We start from the raw sequence: 19,584 nt of genomic DNA on the forward strand, positions 1-19,584 counted from the left end.
GATGGAGGAACACCACTGTGTCAAACACAAGGCCAGGTCTGACAGGTAGGAAAGGTTCACACAAAAAAGAGAGAGAGAGAGAGAGAGAGAGCAAAGAGTGAAAAATACTCTCAGAATACAGGAGAGGACAGTGTTTTCCTTAAAAAGACAAAAAAATCCAAACTCCTGTCAATGAGCTCCTCTGTACACAGGACGCCTTATGAATCAGAATCAGTTATTTTATTCTTAATAACGTATAAAAAGTGGATCCGCCATCCGGAGGCCAGTCAGAAGGGCAGCAGATTAAGCAGAAATTCCCAGAGCTCCCCGTTCCGGCTCATCCGGTGGGATTCCGAGGTTTTCCCAGGCCAAGCGCAAGACATAATCTCTCCACTGTGTTCCAGGTCTGCCCAGCGGCTTCCTCCCAGTGGGACCGGTCCAAAATACCTTCGGAAGGGACTTTCACCTGACGCCCGAACCACCTCATCTCCCTCCAGTGGAGGACAGGCAGACGAAGGGAACAGCCGAAAAACTAATCACAAAAACAAAAAGAGTGTTTTCCACTCCTGTGGAAAAAAGATGATATTATGAGCTGCTTCTGCTCATAATTTCACATCTTCAGCTCCTGCCAAACGTTCCTGATGCTAGTAAGAAGATGATGCCCTAATATGCCAATCAATAGAGCATTTATTTAATTCTTTGTCTGTTTAGTTTGCTTTAATCAAACTCTGGTTTGTTTGCCTAGAAAGTCCGGTTTGTTTGTGGAAGTATGAATGTTAATCAAACTCTGATGTGGACCAAAACAGTGAAATCTGGTCCGAATACAAACCTACGCCTCGGTTTGGTTGACGTGAACCGCAGACTACAGCACAGAGCATTCTGGGTAAATACAACCTAAATAAATGCTTGAGTCTAATGCTAGCAGGGAAAATGGTCCGTTGGCTTTTGCCAAAGATGGAATAGAAATCCTACAGGAGGGGAACATCCATCAATCCATCCATTTTCTTTACACCCTTGTCCCTTAGTGGAGTTGGGAGGGTTGCTGGTTCCTCTCCAGCTAGCGTACCGGGTGAGAGGCGGGGTCACCCTGGACAGGTCGCCAGTCTGTCGCAGGGCAACACAGAGACACACAACCACACACACACACCCTCACACCTAGGGGCAATTTGGAGAGGCCAATTAACCAATTAACATGTCATGTTTTTGGACTGTGGGAGGAAACAGGAGTACCCAGAGAAAACCCACGCATGCACAGGGACAACATGCAAACTCCATGCAGAAAGACAGGGACCCGGAATCGAACCCAGAACCTTCTTGCTGCAAGGCAACAGCTCTACCAACTGCGCCACTGTGCAAGTTTCTCAAATAGTTTATAACTTATTCTATACAGTGCGAAAGCAAACCGCAGCAGCTAAAACTGTAACAAACATTGAGTGTAGTGGACCATCAGGTGTGAAAACACCATCAGTGACCCAATGAGGAGCAGCTGACTCCTGTTAGGGTCTCGTCATAAATCTGATAACTGTCACACTGACTTTAAGGCGGCCATGTTGACTCTTCAGGAGACAAATCTGAGAAAACACTGGAGGTGAATCAGACAAGATGCCCTTTAAGGAGGTTTATATTTGTTCTGCAGTTTTTAGATCTTCTTTTAGGTGCATATCTCAAAATAAAGACCCTGTGGTAAATTATTTAAAATAACTTTCTTTTAAATCCACTTCCTGGGTAACAGATTACATCATATTGACGAACTACTAAAAATATAAAAGTTACAGATTTCTTCCCGCTGTTTTACACTAATTTCGCCCCCCAAAATAAACTGAAACAAACCTTTCAGCTAGCAGACATGTGACTAACTGTGAGAGCAAACTGGAGACAGAACCTACGTCTGCAGGGATTTGAACCCAAGACTTTGTGACATCATCAAAGTTTCTTATTTAAGTTTCCTTAAAGCTCAGTTTCATTTCTCATGTCTAGTTTGTTTAAATGTTTTACCTTCTAGACCTACACCGATGCCTAATATTTAATGTTAGACAGAATTGAAAGTTTTTATTATATTTTATGAGGTGTAAATTAGTTTAATACGGTCTGAAATGTGTAAACTGAAGAGAAGGCAAGCTGCACTTGAAAAACTGATGAGTTTAGAGGATGTCTGAATGTAATATAAGAAATAAATGGAGAACGAGACAAACCCAGAAAGCCTAGCTGCAGCTAATAAACAGGGTTTATGTGGGCACTATATCATTACAGTGTATGATTTCAGTGCAGACGTAAGGAGGTGTTTTGGCTTCAGTTACTGCTGAGAAAAAAACTAAGTATTCTCCGTAAATGAATTTTCTAAATCCCACCAATTAGGAGGTGCCGGCACTTAGATAAAATATTGTTTCTGGATCATGAAGGAGCTGCTATATTAAATTCCACCAAACGTCTGCTGACTGTTCAATCTGAGCGCCGACACAAAGCTCGGAACAGGAAGCCGCCTTGCGTCAAGACCCTTAAACCTGGATCTGGCAGCTTCTGCCCAAAAAACCAGTCCAACCCGGTTTGACCCCCAGAGTCCCCGGCGTAAAACTTCTTACCTCATTTCTGACACTGAAATGACTCCACCCTCCTCCAGACACAGAAGAAAAGGCTTACAAAGCGGAGAACACCCTGTTTTAAAGTCTCCCTTCTGGTAGTGCGATGCAGTAAAGTGACTTCCCCTTGTTTGTTTTCTCTGAGCCCGGACAGAAAGGATGAAAAAGATATTTGGCACGGATGAGGATGTATGTTGGTGCTGATCTCGTTCTCTGCTCTGGGCCAAGCTCCGTGGCAGCGGTATCTCCTGCCCAGCTGGAATAATAAGAGTCCGGATGATATTTCCTCCATAAACAACAGTAGGAAGAGGTAGGGACGGAGTTTGGGGAGCATCTCTTGGAAGCCTGCCTGTGTGACATCCAGCGAAAACCATCAGACAAAAGGTGGAAGGAGGGACGATGACAGAAAGGCTTCTGGCAGAGCTTGAAACGCAGAACTGACTGAATGTGACGGTTACAGTTGAAACAAACCCGGTCCTGTTGGGAGGCAGTGAGGCGACACTGTCGTACGGGTGCGTTTCATCAAAACAGGCCGTTTAGAGTGGAGACACATGGGCACTTACCCAGGGCGGCATCAGAAACAACACATCCGTTATATTCTGAACCTGATTTCTCTGTTCAATCAATGAACAAATGTGAGAAACAAATGAACAGTGTGAGGTTTTGATATAAATATATTTACGGTCAGTGTTGTGTTAAATCAACCTTTTGAGCTTTACTATCATGTTATTATCTCATTTAAATCATACCTGGAGTGTTTGCATGATTCTTCTCTGAGAAATCATTTAATCTCCATGGCAACCATTCACTTGTGCAAAACGCCTGAGTGGCCCTAGCTCCGCCTTTGAGACGCAGCTCCTCCTCTAATCTTTAGAACGTCCACCTCACAGAGCAGACCTCCACTCTGCTCCTTCAGACTAGCCAGCAGCAATTAGCAAACACCTGGTGGAGCTGCACATCTGCTGATCTCATAATAGGAGCCATTTCTCAGAGCAACGCTGGTAAAAACATTGTTAAAGAGTCAATAGTGGAGCCATGTTGTTACGAATTCCTGAAGGAGGAGTTTCAGAAAAAAAACAAAAAAAAAACTGCTGCTTCTTAAAGAGACAGAGGCCCAATTTCAAGGCAAAGTCAAATTTGACAAATGTAGCATTTTCATAACAACTGAAGGTAACATAGTTAGTTGTGTTATAAAATGGCTCCCTATGCTTTGAAAATAAATAGTACTGCCCCTTTAACAAAGCTGAAGGAGGAGCTTGTTTGGGGCGACATCATGGGAAGAACAGCCGCTGGTTGTTGAGATAAAAGATGTGAAGTATCCTGACCCATTCTTCATTTCTTTTTATCTAGCTGTGAAATACTTTCCAGTATCTTTTAAATTAGTTTTGATTAGCAGCTCTTTTTGCTCTCTGGGGAAACACTGGCTGCTTTTTACCGAGTTCAATATATATAAACATTTTCAATATGCTTGATGAGCCACTTTGCTCTGACAAACGAATCATTCAGGCATGAAACGGCTCCTTACCAAAAGGAGCGAAACAGCATTTTGTCAACAGAAGACACACACACCCTGCAAGAATGATGTTCTTGCAGCTGTAAAAATGTCCCAGCCTCACTGTATTTCACATGTGGGACGGTGTGTGCAGGCTGAGGTGCATTGTTTTGTTATCCACTGTTACATTCCCTGAAATTATCCAGGGAAATATATGAGTAACAATAAAATACGCCCAAGAATGAAGAGCCAACAGAAGGTCAAAGTGAAATAAAATATTTGCAATAACACATTCAGAAATAAATACAAAGAGCACTTAAATAGATGGTTTGCTCAAATAGCTCAGATACTGCAGGGAAAGAAGCAGCAACAGCAGATCAATAAACCAAACTGACGACGGAGGAAAACAGAAAGAGCAGGAGCTTCTTAAAGAGACAGAGGCCAATTTCAAGGTGCCAAATTACGAAGCAAAATTTCTTTTAATTCTTTTTATTTTCATAATAACTGAATGCAACATAAATTGCATTTCCATTGATTTGACATTTTGAAAATAAATTTGCTTAGTGGAAACATGCCAATTAAAAAAAATAATGTTTTGAAGCTAGGATTTGGATGTTTTAAATTTGGTTTATATTGCAAAACTATAATGGAAACATTTTTTTAAACAGGAGTCACATGATCAACAACTGGATGTTACTACTGGCACAAACAACGAAGAAGAAGAAAACAGGAAGTGAGAGGAGGAGGATGCCACTTCCTGTTTTCTTCTTGTTTTTTTAATGACTTAATATGTGAACAAATTTATTTATTGACAGTTTTGCATGTATTTGAAATTTAAACAGCTATAAAGTGGCACCATGTACCTGAAAAATGCATAAAACTCATTTTATGCAATTTTTCTTTGTGAAATAAGGTTCTTCAGGAAACTAATTACATTACGTGGTACAATTTTATTGCTAATTAATAATATTTTCAAATAATTAAATGTTTATTGCAGGAATCCCATCTCATTCAGAGCAGAGCTAAACTTAGCATGCGCCTCTGTATGTAGCACCAAAACAAAACGTGTTTTGCATGTAGGCTAAACATTTAATGGCCTACAGATAATAAAAATTACCCATTAATATCATCAGGCGTCCCTTTCTTTATAAAGTACGCATAGAGTGAATATAGGTACATGGTGCAAAGTGTGGTTGGAATTAATGTTTGGTATGCTAATCACTCTGAGAAGCACCTTGCAACACCTGCAAAGTCCAGTCATGCTTTACATTAGGATTTAAATTAAATTAAAACACTTCCCTGGGGCTGCTTCACTAATAAAACCGACTACAAATTTCCCAACTGTCTCCAGCGTTATCACCTCCTTTAGACCCAGACAACCTGCACCATGTTGGTTTTCATTAACCCGATATCCCAGCGACCCCTCTCCGACCTCCTGGGAAATCCCCCGTCATGTTCGGCTCGGTGCGAGTGAGCTCACCTGTGGCAGGAAAATGCCAGCGTCTGTAATAAGATTTGTGATGAATATCTGTGGCACGGCCTTGAAGTTCTTCCAGCATCTCAGTCAAGTCTGTGAGGAAATGGAAAAAAAAAAAAGTTTTTAAGTTATCTCAGAGACGGAGGACTAACCCTGGTAGACAAAACAAAAGATGTTGCTTCTGCTTTCTGACCACACAGATAAATTCATGGCAAAAAACACGATTTATATTTTTCTGAAGCAAACAGCTGGGCAAATAGCATAAACAACTTATCAAGAAAGATTTTCACATTAAAACTGTCTCTTTCCAATCTGAATAAGTGACAAAACCCGTCCTAAATATATTTAGCTAAAAATAACTAAAATAGGCAGGTTAGTAATTAATTTATCAACTTGCACAACTGAGTCTTGAGGGAATGAAAGGAGGAAGACGAAAGGTGATAACATTAACACGTTACTTTTAAACACTCCATTAAACACCATGAAAAAATAAAGTTGAGGTTAACAATGTTAAAGCTGCTTAATTAGGTTTTATGGTGACTGGATTGTTAGCACTGCTGCCTCGCAGCAACAACGTCCTGAGTTTGAATCTCAGTCAAATCCTTTCCTTACAGAGTTTTTCCCCGAATAATTACGTTTACTTAGAAAGAGCAGCAGTGAGCGTCTTTACTGTCCATAAATGAATCTTATACATGGCTAATTATCCTGTTCACTGTTACAGACTGGTGATCTGTTCAACAACAATTGCAATGGTGTAGAAAACAGATGAATGGTTGTTGCTTTAAGATGCAAATCAGATTATTGAGCTTCTTCAGTTGCAGCTGTGGAGAAATATCATAACAGCATAATATTTAGTTGATGTTAATTCAACAAAAACAAGTTTTGCAACTTAGAAACACTAAAGAATGATTTGTGTTTCATGCCTTCAGGGTATAAAGTCATTGTCAACAAATGTTAGAAGACAGCAACATTCAGAGGCAGAAACACGACGAGACTGGGAAATAAAAACAGTCTGTGGCCAACAGAGCAGTAAAGGTGATGACCTCTGGAGTCAGGCAGCAGCTCCAGCAAATTACAAGAAAATAAAACAGATAAAACCCAAAAACACAGCAGATACACTGAAAAACATCATTTGAGTTTAAAGACAACTGTGTAAAAATCCCCAGTGTTACTTAAAAGGCAGAACATCTCTATTCATGTATGCATGACACGAGTTTTTTAATAATTACTTTCATACTTTTGGACCAAGACTGGATCCAGTGTTAGCATAGATCATTTGTACGTACATTTAAATGATAGCCCACATATAAACTTGCAGTTTCCTGACACATTGATGACACGTTAAGCACAGGAAGTTGGTGCACAGACACAAAAAGTCAATTAAAATCTTATAAAATCATCAGGATTTATTTGAAAACAGTGAAAGAAAAACCCAGTTTCCCCTGACAGCCAGGTTATAATGTGAACATGATCTCTTCTGTCTGTTCTCACTCACTGCCTCCATCATTTTTCTGAGTCTAGATGAATGCACATGGCTGCTTTCATAATCATTGTTTTCAGTAGAATTGGTGATTACAGTTTGTGAGCCGGTTTAAAAACACTGTCTAGTCTTTTAATATGACCAGCTGCTGTTTATAAATCCAGACTAAGACAATGTGTGGAACTCCTGTTTATAAAACCTGATCTCAGATCAGAAAGGAGATTTCACAAACACCTGTTCTGTTAAAGAGTGTTTTTAAACCAAACTGCTGATATCAACGTGTGCCGTAATCCTCCACAGAAACTCAGAGTCCCTCAGAGGGAGGACCAGGGATTTACTGGGAGAGACGCTTTTAGAAAAACCACTTCGTTTCTGTTTTTCCGGCTCTCTCACGCGCTGCTGGTTCAGCGCTGCGACCGCGGTGCCGGAGAAAACAAATGTGTTTGCCTGCGTGTCTGAACCGGTGGTTCCAAACTTCTCCTCATTAAAAATGATGAAGCCACCTTTGGCTTGGGGCTCGTTCAATATTGTAAAAGCACACTGCGTCCCGCAGCAGATTGCTGAAGCCCGCCTCGCAGGCCTGCAGAGGATTCTCTGGACCTTTTTGGTTCTGCATTTCGGGCTATTTATTATATCGTGCTCTAATCATGGTGAACATTTACCATGTTTTTGGCATGGGGGAGAACAAAACAGCTCAAATTAAAGAAAAGCTGGCTTCAGCTTCACTTTCTACTCAAAACATTCAGATTTATTACTTTTCAACTTTTCCCCATTTGATCTGAAGTGGCTGTGATGATAAACTATAAGGTTAGGATGAGCTACGTGTGTTTAACAGTAACTCTAGATAAGTGTGTGTGTAAGCACCTGTTGTTCCCAGTTACATTTAGCATTCATTTTGATTTAATATTTGAAACATCCTGAGTGCTGTTTTAAGAGGCTCTCAGTCAGAAAACGTGACCGTTTGTTTCATCTCATATAAAATGCACTTAAGACAAAAAGTCCCACATCAAATCCATTCGGTACGATCAAGGATCGCCAACTCTCCTGCAGCTGCTCGAGCTTCCAGGGAGGAAAGTAGTTCCAAGCATTTTGGAAAGCTGTCAACGCTTCTAAGTGAATTTGGGATTTTTATTGCCGTTTGAATGAGATCCTCTCTTTGATAGTCCAAGAAGAACGATTACCGGAAAATTTTGTATGAAATTTAAGGGGTGCCCGTGCAGCTACCACTAAAAATCCAGTTATCTTCAGAAATCAGGAGCCCACTTTGTAGTTTATGATGTTGAAGTGAATTCATAATGCCAGAAATGGAAAAGTGTGTAAAAGTGTGAAAATATGAGCAAATCTCAGCCAAAGGTTGTTGAGGGAAAAAATGACACATTTAATGAAACATTAAATGTGGATGGAAAGCAGAACGAGCAACCAAATCAAAACAGCAAAGCTCACTGGTGTCAAACTCAAGGCCCGGGGGCCGAACCTGGCCCGCTGCAGCTTTTTATGTGGCCCTCTAGGCTCCACATTACATCAATAAGTCCCTCCAGTTTTTCACAAATCCACAAAATTCACACAAAATCAACAAATCTCCACATTTTCTTCTGATTTTACTGCAAATTTTCTCAAAATTGGTCCAAAACATTGAGTTTAAGTGACTGCTGCGTCAGTCTTACTTCATGTCAAGTTATATAGTCTGTAACTGACATGGGAAGTAGTAAAACAAAATCACATTCAACATCATACATCAGCTCAAATATCGTACAAATTCCTTACAAACATTTCACCTGTAAATCTGTAATTTTGATTACAATAAAACGCTAAAACAATCAGAAAATGCTGGAGCTATTTATTTTGGCTAAAATATAACTTCAAGCTAACGCTACATGTGCTGGACGGACAGAGTTAAAATCCTCAGATAGCAGCTGCAGTAAAGTATTTGCTTCTTTATTTGGCACATAAATAAAAATAACAACAATGCTAATAGTTCTGCACAGTCATGTATTATTATTGTTTGGACAAAGAGGTCATTAATATTAAGTGGATCTACCAGAGAATACGAATTGACCAGGAAGAAACAACTCTAGATGTCAAGAACAAATGGGAACTGGAACTAAACGTGGTGATAGAGGACACTGAATGGGAAAACACTTGGGATAATTGGCATAAATGTCTGAATAGTCCAAACTGGAGAGAGTTTAGTTGGAAAATAAGAATGAGATTTTTTAGGACTCCAATAGTGATAGCCAGCTATGATAATAAGGCCAGTAATCTCTGCTGGCGGAAGTGTGGACAAATAGGAGATTTTTCCCATATTTTTTGGGAATGTCCAAAAGTGAAACGTTACTGGGAGACGGTAAAAAGGGAAATAGGACAAATACTAAATTTGACTATGGATTGGGAAATACATAAAGTGATTCTAGAAGAGGTGCATCTTCCGACAGAGGACTCTAAATATATGCTGAGAGCCCTGGTGTTGATTGCTCATAAGGTGATCACTGTGAACTGGCTGAAACCACATTCACCTACCTTGGAACAATGGGTTCAGAAGCTGAAGACTGTCAACCTGATGGAGGATATTACAGCAACTCTGAGGTTGCGGAAAGACATTTGTAATAGAAGATGGACTCCTGTAATTCAATATCTGGAACAAAAAACTGGATTTTCGGTAATAGTGTAAGGAAAGAGGGAGAAGGAGGAGTTTTAGAAGAGGTATGTTTGAATGTCATATCTGTAAGTGTTTTGCAATGGAAAAATACATAAGAATGGATCTTGTCAAGGAATTGTTCAAATAAAAGTTCAAAAAAATATATATATATATATTAAGTGGATCTGCATAAATGATCAGGTATTTTGTAAGGAGTGAAAACATAAAAAACCTTATCCTTATAAACTACACACACTGTTATCTCAATTATCTTGCTTCTGTGTTCACTCAGAGTGTAACTGTGTCATAAACTTTTGCGTTTTCCTCAATGTAAATCGTTTTCTTCATTAAATAAAAGTAAAAAGAGAAGGTAAACAAAACTGCAAACATTAAAACCTTTGGGTTTTTCCCACTTATTTCACATCTAAGCAGCGATTGCAAAAATACATTGAAATAATTTGCGTTATATAGGAGCAGTCGTCATGGTGTAACGTTAAGAAAGCTGAAGTTGCTAAGTAATATAATAACAATGGACCCGGGAGATGCCGAGTCAGCAGGGGAAGCCCACTCTTTTTCTCAGACTGGCATACAGAAACACAGACAGGTATTTAAGACTCAAACAAACATTCACTGAGAGGATAAATATGAGTCATTTCAAAACCATATCTGAGTCCGTAGTGACCACACATGGAAATTTGTATGTCTAGAGTTTTATCTCCGCCATACAACAGGGTAATTCCAGTTTTATGCTGAAGAGTTTTCACCGTCTGCACTTTAAGGTTGTTCACCAAAATCCCCCGATTGTCTGGGAAAAGCTTTCAGTGTTTGTGAATTTTGTAAACAACGTACAACGCAAAGTCATTTACACTCTATTTTATGTTTGGATCTACTTTGTTCTCTGCATTTTCTCCAAAAATATAACTGGAAATCAAGAAGGAAATGGAAAAATAATAGGATGAATGAATCTGCTGAATGGTGATGAGGGAACGTCGATGTTTGTACTGTGACAATAAAAATGAAAATAAAAATTATAGTGGACAGTTTGTGGAGGTTAAGGAAAACAACGACCTGTTAATATATAAAATCAACATTCCTCTTAAAACACACAACTTCCTGTTCTAATAGTGCAATAATCAAATATACTTTAATATATCCATGATTTTCTTTATTCCCTCCCTTTGAGTTGCAGCCAATCAGCAACAAGTGAAATAAAAGCTGCTTCTGGATTGGATCCTTCATATTTCATCTTTTTTTAAATGTATTTGAGATTATTTTAAAATCTGTGAACAGGTAAATCCTGAACCATCACTAGTGGTTCATTGTAGTTTACGTAGTTCTTCACTTCAATCTTTAAACATTGCTAACATATTTGTTAACATGCACAGTGGCGCAGTTGGTAGAGCTGTTGCCTTGCAGCAAGAAGGTTCTGGGTTCGATTCCCGGCCCCGGTCTTTCTGCATGGAGTTTGCATGTTCTCCTGTGCATGGTGGGTTTTCTCCGGGTACCACAGTCCAAAAACATGACTGTCAGGCTAATTGTCCTCTCCAAATTGTCCCTAGGTGTGAGTGTGTGTGTGCATGGTTGTGTGTCTCTGAGTTGCCCTGCGACAGACTGGCGACCTGTCCAGGGTGACCCCACCTCTCGCCAAAACGGTAGCTGGAGAGGCACCAGCACCTCCTGACCCCACTGAGGGACAAGGGTGTAAGAAAATGGATGGATGGATGGAACATATTTGATTTCATAACAGCATCACAGATGAAGTATGTCATCTTAATCCGGTTGGTTTGTGTGCTTTGGTCCCTGAAATCTCTGAACTCCTGAGGCGTTCAGGGTAATCTGGTACACCTGGTTTTTCTGCTGACACCTGAAAGCACCTCACCTGAGTCCTTTACAGATCACATGTACAACTCCTTTTTTTTCCCCAGCATCTGCATCGACTCTGAACAAGACTCTGCTAACTCACAGAGCCATGTTCACGCTGCAGATGTTTGTCATAAATATTCATAAAGGCGCCTAATGGCAATCATTACTCCAGTTCGGTCTCTTTGCCTTGGCAGGCCCCCCTGTGCATCCCGCTGCCAAAATGTCTCTTGAACTCTGCACTCTGGTGGCTGCTGTGATTGATTGGGACTGTCATCGCGGGAATCCTCCAGTCGCGCTCGCTCACACGGCCGGCCAGACAAACGCATGATAAACACAAACACGGAGGTACTACACCGGCACGGACAGTCAGCTTACTCACTAATGTGATCAGCCATCAATCTCACAGTCCCTACATGCTTTCTCAGCCTGGGTTTGCTCTTTCGTGCTTACAGCCGCTTGTTTACATCCTTTTCCTGCCTATAATCTTGTGTGTAAAGCTAAAAACAAGCAGGACTGATCTGAGGTCAGGATGGGTGGAAGAGGTTCACCTAAGGATGCCAGAGGAAAAAAAAAACAACAGCAGAAGACGATGGATGTTTGAAAGACTTTAAGACAATGTGGGATGTTGACTAAGGGCTTAGCGACGGCCCAAGATGGATTATGGCCGGTCGAACTATAAAAGCGGTAATGGTAGGCTATAAAAGGGTGAAGGGTCTGCTCCTTTCTACCTCTTTACTGCACATTTCTTTGGTTTGTGGCTGAAGGCCGACGTCTCTCTCTGTGACAGCGATCTCTTCTGAGAGCGGGCGCTTCATGACACCAGAGGGATTAGAGCGGCTGTGGGTCGCCTCCAAATGAGACTCGAAAATCCACAGGAGACACACAGAGGAAGTGGAGGCAAAGACAAGAAGAAAACACTTATTTTGGCAGGCAAATAACACGACTTGATGAATAAACAGAAACATAAATCTTTCAGAAGGAAAGCACAGGCGGAAATCTCTCAGAAACACACATCAGATCGACTCGTTTCATGTTAAATTTATATTTGCTTTCAGGTCAGATCTCTTTAGAAATACTCCAAGGCTTTTGACACCCAGAACGTAAAGCTGAAGTTCTTTCCTGAAAGCAGATCCAGATTTGATCCACCGAGGCGCCATGTTGGGTCGCAGTCAGGTGGCCCAAATTTCAGTCTCTCTCTTTTGAATTGAACCGTTTCAAAGTGTCTCCTGGGACGCAGCAGTAGGCAGACGGTTGGACTTTGAAGACAAATGGAAGAAGTGAACATGCAGCAAACTGTTGAAAACACAGAACATCAACCAGAGGACAAGACTTACATCTAGTCTTTGCTGCTACATCTGCTCATGTGGTTGATATTTGATCAAAAGGCTCAAGAGGAAAAGGAGTTTCATTTTGGTCCCTGCTGGATGTACTGGGGGGTCAAAGTGGAGCATGCTGGTTTTTCTTCCCCTCTGTTGACGCACAAACAGTTTGTCCCAGAATATTCCACGATGCTCAACGGGACAGAAATCCTGGAGGGTTTTGAGTTGCACCTTGTGGGTTTTTTCTCCTCCCATCGCTCTCTCTGACTTGCAGAACAGAGTAGGGCAGCAGGCTGGGGAAACATTGATTAATCAGCTCCTGGGGGCCACGCGGGGCCCAGCGCTGCACATGAAAGCTTTGGGAAAGTGAACACTGGATCTCTGGTTCCTGACTGAGATATGATGTCTTAATTTGTCTGTGTCAGGATCAAGAAGACAGAAAGTGGAATGCGCCGTGTCTCGCAGTGATTAATCTCAGCTTTGTGTTTCACAACAGAGCTTTAAAGGTGTCTGATATCCTGGTTGGGTCAAAGGTTACAGGCGAATCGCTTGTTGAGAAGGAAGGTGAGCCGCAAGAAAATCTGTACTGCTCCAGTTTGTCACCGGTCCAAGGTATTCATTTTATTTTTTCAAATACTTTCTTACCAGTAACTTCGGCATTTTAAGGATGTTGATCATTCAAAATTTTTTTCTGTACAAGATGATTTATTTCAATTATTTCGTTAAAAATGGGAATCATTCTTTCAAATTCTCAACTGGGCTTTGGATCAAAATCCTCTCAAGCCTGCTTTTATTTTTGATGCTTGTGTCTTATTCCAGTGCACTTTTTCCTTCCACTCATCTTTCTAATGATGTGTGAACATCCAGCTTCACCAATGACCTTTTGGGTTAGTGATTTTGAATGCCTATGAAGTCAGCAGCCTTCTTTATAATTGTGTCTAATCATACATTTTTTAAACTAAAAATATAGTCACTTAAAAAACTCGATGAATCTGACAGTCTAAATTTTGTGAGAAACTGAATTTTTAAGCTTTCATTTGGTATAAGCCGTAATAACTGCTAGAAATACGCAGGATTTAATTACCAAATTAAAGATAATTTCTTGATGACACTATTATTTATGGGCTGCACAGTGGCGCAGTTGGTAGAGCTGTTGCCTTGCAGCAAGAAGGTTCTGGGTTCAATTCCCGGCCCCGGTCTTTCTGCATGGAGTTTGCATGTTCTCCCTGTGCATGGTGGGTTTTCTCCAGGTACTCCGGTTTCCTCCCACAGTCCAAAAACATGACTGTTAGGTTAATTGGTCTCTCCAAATTTCCCCTAGGTGTGAGTGTGTGTGTGCATGGTTGTGTGTCCTGTGTGTCTCTGTGTTGCCCTACGACAGACTGGTGACCTGTCCAGGGTGACCCCGCCTCTCGCCCGAAACGTTAGCTGGAGATAGTGGGGTTAGGGGGTGCTGGTGCCTAAGGGACAAGGGTGCAAGAAAATGGATGGATGGACTATTATTTATATTGTACATAGAAAAATAAATTACCAGATTCTTTACTGTATTTTCATGTTGGAAAAAAATTCTACTGCAAGAGGATCAAATATCAAGTTACGGCAATAAACAGTAGAAATGTTTGAAACTTTTCTCTGTATCCGATCAGAAGTGTAGACCATATGATCACACAATCAGCAGCATGCATTATGGGTAATTTCTGGTCCTTTAATTGGTGCGTCTGAGCAGGATGAAAACTAAAAACATCAGTCTTCTTCTCCAGTCAAAGAAGTCAAATCCAACATTCATTATCATACATTAATTGCCGTTGATAGTCATATTTATGAGATTTAATTTTTTATTTTGTTTTTTACGTTGGGTTCTTTGAAGATGCGGCGCGTTAGTTTTTTTAAGCGAATGCCTTGTCAATGTTTTTCATCAAGTACTTTTGAATAAATTTTTTTTAGACGTGCATCTTGTTTGTGTTGACATGTAAAAAAAAAAAAAAAAAACGTTTGCCATAAAACAGACCTTTGTTTCAGCAACACACAACAGATGGCAGGTTCTGATCCACGGATATCCGCATAAGTTCCCTGAAGATGTCGGGTTCTTTCAGACATTCTGGCATTTATTAAAGAGCTGTTATGTGAAAAATCCAAAAGAGGGGAAAACAAACTCCAAAGATGTAATTCCAAACAGTGTACACTCAGGGCTGTCTGTGCGCTTGAGAAATTTACACATAATTGTTTCAGTATGGTCCAACGGCATCTGTTTGTTGGAAATAAACACCAGTTTGAGAGGGGAAAAGGTTCTGGAACCCAATATTCTAATTGCTTGAACTTCGTCCATCGGCTCAGTGTTTCTGCTTTAACAAATCAGAACTTTTGTTTTGAAAGCAGGAGTCAATTGGACGAATCAATCAGTCATTGATTTTACTGGCAGAGTCCTGTGGGAGTTTCACAGAACAAAACTTGCCAGAAAAATGGCTGTGTAGAAATTAACATTCTGTATTTTCTGCCATCTATTGAGCGACCTCTAAGAGCAAAAATGTTTCTCTCAAACCTGTAATCTTCCAGTGTTGCCTTTAATATGCAAGAGGTTATTATGTTCCAGAAGGAATTATTGCTGCTCTGCTGGCCAGGACCACAAAGCGCTGCTGGGCCAACACTCGTTCCTGGACGAGGCAATCATTTCTTCTTCTTCTGATCATACCTTACGTGTACAATGGAACATGTAAAATTTATTTTGAACTCAAAAACATACAGTTTAATCCGCCATTAAATTATATTGTTTTATGTTTTTGGCTTTTGGAAACACTTTCAGTCTGGAATAAACTTTAAGGGAGAGGTCAGCATTTTGATAGTTTCTGTTAACGTCAAACATTTAAAAATGTTCTTAGAGGAGATAATTTAGCAACACTTCACTTTGACAGCATTTAATTAATCACTTCATCTGTTCATTCAGTCATCTGTTCTTCTCATTTTAGTTCTTGATCTAGTCTTCAACTAAAATATGACATTATAAATAAATACTGCATTCAGGGGAACATTTTAAGTAAAATAATTTCTATACATATAATTAATAGTTCCCCTAGAATGAAACACTGCTTTGTGTTTGATTAAAGGTCGATATAAAATTATTCAACTTAATTAATCCACTGTATAAAATCCTTAATTATCCTCAACAGCCCAACCAATTTGTTTTTCACATTCTGTCATGTATGGAGCAAAAAAAAGGTCCAAATTATTGCAAATAAAAGAAGTTGAAACTGAAAAATAAAACTTGAATCTGAACATCAAATTTTAGATTTATGACCTGAAAACAGTGTTCAAAAAGGGAAATAAAAAAAACGTAGTTATTTTTAATTAGACTTCATATTTTACAGTTTTTGTTTCACATCTTCAGATTGAATTTGAACTCGTTTCTATCAATTTTTTTACACTTTCAGGTTTGTTTTTTTTGTCCGACTCAAATTTTGACCCCAATCTGAAAGGAGGAAGCATAAACGTGTAGTAAAGAAAAACACAAAACACAATTAAATATTTCATCATAAATAAAGGTTGAACTATTCAGTTTAAACTTATTTTCTCAGTTTCGGACAGTTTTTTCAAACATACAGTAATTACGACCCTTTCTTAACTCTGTACTACAGAAAACTGGTAAAACGTTATAATCACTCCACTTAGTCACCAACGTAATTTCTGCTCTTCATGAGCCAATTCTTTTATTAACCAATCAAATCAATCCAACTACATCTGAAGTGCTCTTTTCATTCAAACGACGACGTCAGCCCAAAGAGTTTAGTTTGGCCAAAAACGCACAAATTGCTAAATAAATTTTAAAAAGAGTCATTGTCACTTTTATCACCTTATTTTCCTCCACGTCTCTCATTATTTATGTATACTTGACATACTTTTATTGCACACTCTAATAGAAATCAGTGTTATTTTATTGGTTGTTCTCTCTGACAGATTTCTTTCCTGTAAGGAGTATTTGCCACTGACTTAATTCCTTAAAACTTGCCAAGCCGTTCTGGAGTTCCCAGAGTTCTCAGCCTGACACGGTCACACACACCCACTCAGGACGTGACGCAACCTCGCCAGCCTTCATTACGAGGCCAAGGTTGCCAGCTCTGCATGGTATTTTCATTTAATGTCAGTGGCTCGATATTGAAAGGGGCAGAGTTAGGCCCCTCCAAGGCAACGTTCACACTTCTGAGCCATTAGCCCCAAGAGGTGCATCAGTCTGCTCTTTAAGGGCCGTCTGCATCTGGTTTCAGTTAAAAAAGCGTCATAAATGTGAAGTGAAAATATGCCAAAGTCATGACAGACAGATGGTGCAGTAATGATTTTTAGAGTTTGGGCCAGCCGGTACAGGAGGAAGTGAGCAGGGCCTGCTCAGACTCATGCATCGCTGCGCTTACTGTCGCTAACACAGCTTCTTTCAGCGCACAGGCCTGAAATGTTCATTTTAACCTTCAAAAGGGTAAATTGTTTCAAGTTCTTCTACTTTCTGAGAGCAGGGAGGGGCGGTGGGGTAAATTAGGTCCAAATTGCAGCATATTCAGCCAATATTATTTACATGGCTGTCATTCTGACTCGCTGTGGGGCCACTCAAAGCCCCTTTTTATTTCCATTTCTGCTGACAGCTTCAGGCTCATCCCTGAACTGGTATAATTTGCTGCTCTGCCTCACGGTGCTCGGTCTCGAGCCGAGGCATGCTCCCCCGCCTGCTGCTGCTGCTGGATTCCCACAAACACACACAACCCAAACATGACTGCAAGGCATCGGTTTCTTTCTATCAGTTTCCCACAGCTCCTCCCTCCCTGCATGCCTCCTCTACGTTTTTAGCTAGCGTGCTTTGAAACCCTCTGTAGATTTCTGTGTAGGAGTTGACCAGGGTGAAGCCAGCGGGGCTGGGAGCCAGAAAGTTCAAACGCATTGTAAAAAGACACAATTTATAACAAGATATGGCAAACATGTTGTGATGAAGCCCTTCCACCGACACCGAGCTGAAACAAATGATTAGAGCTCACAGAGTCAGCGCTTCACTCCTCCTTCCTTCAGTGCAAACCTTATAGGCAGTGACCTTTCACCTCTCCTACTTCCACAGAAAAGTTTTCCTAGTGGTTTTAGTTGCTGCTTTCCTCACAAAAGACACTTGGATAAATAATAACCAAACATCAAGGAGGGTAAAATACAAAAGCGAGACATGGACGTAATCTGAGGTCTGGGCTTGGACTCGCAGACGTTTCTGTCACAAATCACAACGTTCCACGTGAGCGTGGAGATGAAGAGGAAGCCCAGGGGTGCAGCCTGCTGCGATCGTCTCCTGCTCTCTGAGCGCCGCAGGCATGCGAGGTGCCGCTGTCCTTCCTGCCTCCAACAACACGGTGTCTGCAGCGCCGCGGGAGCCGACTGACACTGACTGACAGCTGGTGTGCTTCTGCTTCTGATGAGCTTTCTTCTTTTTTCACCTTCTTCCCATCTGCCGGCTCCCATTTGTGTCTTTGAGGGCCTATTCACATTTTATTACAATATTTTTCCTTTCTTAAAGGTCCAGTCGCCCATCAGTAACTCGTAAAGTTATGCCCAGTGACAGGTAAAGTGAGAAACACCAATTATATTCATGTTAAAAAATGAAGACGCCATATTAAATATTAATTGCTCATTGAAGATATCATCACATATTGATTGTCTGGTCTTATTTTTATCTCTTGGATTTAACTTGATTTTATTGGTTGCCCATTTTCACAAAAGTAATTGTAAAATTTAGTTTGTTTGGTGAAAAAAATCAATGAAACGTTCTACTAACTACGTTCTGCCAGGGGTTTAAGGAGTGTTTGCCCCAATCCTCAAGTTTAAAGAGTTTATTCCATTTTTAGACCATTCCAAAATCCCCACAATAACTCAAAAGGATAAAGATACAAACTTAACTCTGGCCAGAACGGTGCCCTTCCTAATGTTCTGGGTCAATGTGACATTGCTGGGTCCAATTCTCAGTCCTGAGCATTTTGTACCACTGTTTTTCTAAATCCTAATCTTGAGAATAACTTTCTGTCGAGAACTGAAGATGAATGAATAAAATTTTAATTGGTAGCAGGTGAGGAAGTCAAAACTGGGTGTAAAAATAAAGCAGAATATGCCTAAGATATGTGCAGTGGATAAAACAAGCTGAAATATTTTATCCTTTAATTCTTGCAGAGCACAAAACACTAACTTAAGAGGTCAGTGGGGACTTTTGTACAGTGATCCCTCGTTTTTCACGGGGGTTGCATTCCGAAAATAACCCGCGATAAGTGAAATCCACGAAGTAGTTACCTTTATTTTTTTACAGCTATTACACAGCATAATTAAATACTCTAAAGTGAAACAAAGAATAAAACCTGTGTCATCCGGAGTCGTGTCATTGAAGCGTCTCCTCCAAGCTGCCACGCGAGATTCACAGCTGTATCTACAGCAGAGCCTCCGGCCACAGTTTTTTTCAGCAGGCATTCAAAGGTTCAGTTTCTGATTACGTATATTACGTATTTTAGTCAATCAGGACGCAGAACACAATGCACTGTGAAAAGAACTGCACAAAAAAAATCCGCAAAGCAGCGAGGCCGTGAAAGGTGAACCGCGATATAGCGAGGGATCACTTTATATTAGAGGTGTGCCGATCGATCGGCCACCGATCATAATCGGCCGATTTCCGTGAAAATGTGTATGATCGGTGATCGCGATGCCGATCACACAAACCGATCACCTGCATCTCATTTCGCAGCCTGCCTGTGCAGCTGGTCTC

General features: G+C 40.5%; 1 long non-coding RNA gene across 1 annotated transcript in view; it reads right to left on the bottom strand.

Annotated features, from left to right (window-relative positions):
- Window positions 1-204: 204 nt before the first annotated feature.
- Window positions 205-19,584, bottom strand: part of LOC145550880 (uncharacterized) — a 33,250-nt gene continuing 13,870 nt past the window's right edge. Inside the window, exons 4-5 of the long non-coding RNA XR_014086671.1 lie at window positions 5,528-5,617; window positions 205-545 (exon numbers count right to left, since the gene is read on the bottom strand). This is a non-coding gene — a long non-coding RNA (uncharacterized LOC145550880). The remainder of the gene's footprint in view (window positions 546-5,527; window positions 5,618-19,584) is intronic.

Source organism: Poecilia reticulata, chromosome 2 (genome assembly GCF_904066995.2).
Source record: "Poecilia reticulata chromosome 2, P_reticulata-male-v2, whole genome shotgun sequence".
Taxonomy (NCBI): domain Eukaryota; kingdom Metazoa; phylum Chordata; class Actinopteri; order Cyprinodontiformes; family Poeciliidae; genus Poecilia; species Poecilia reticulata.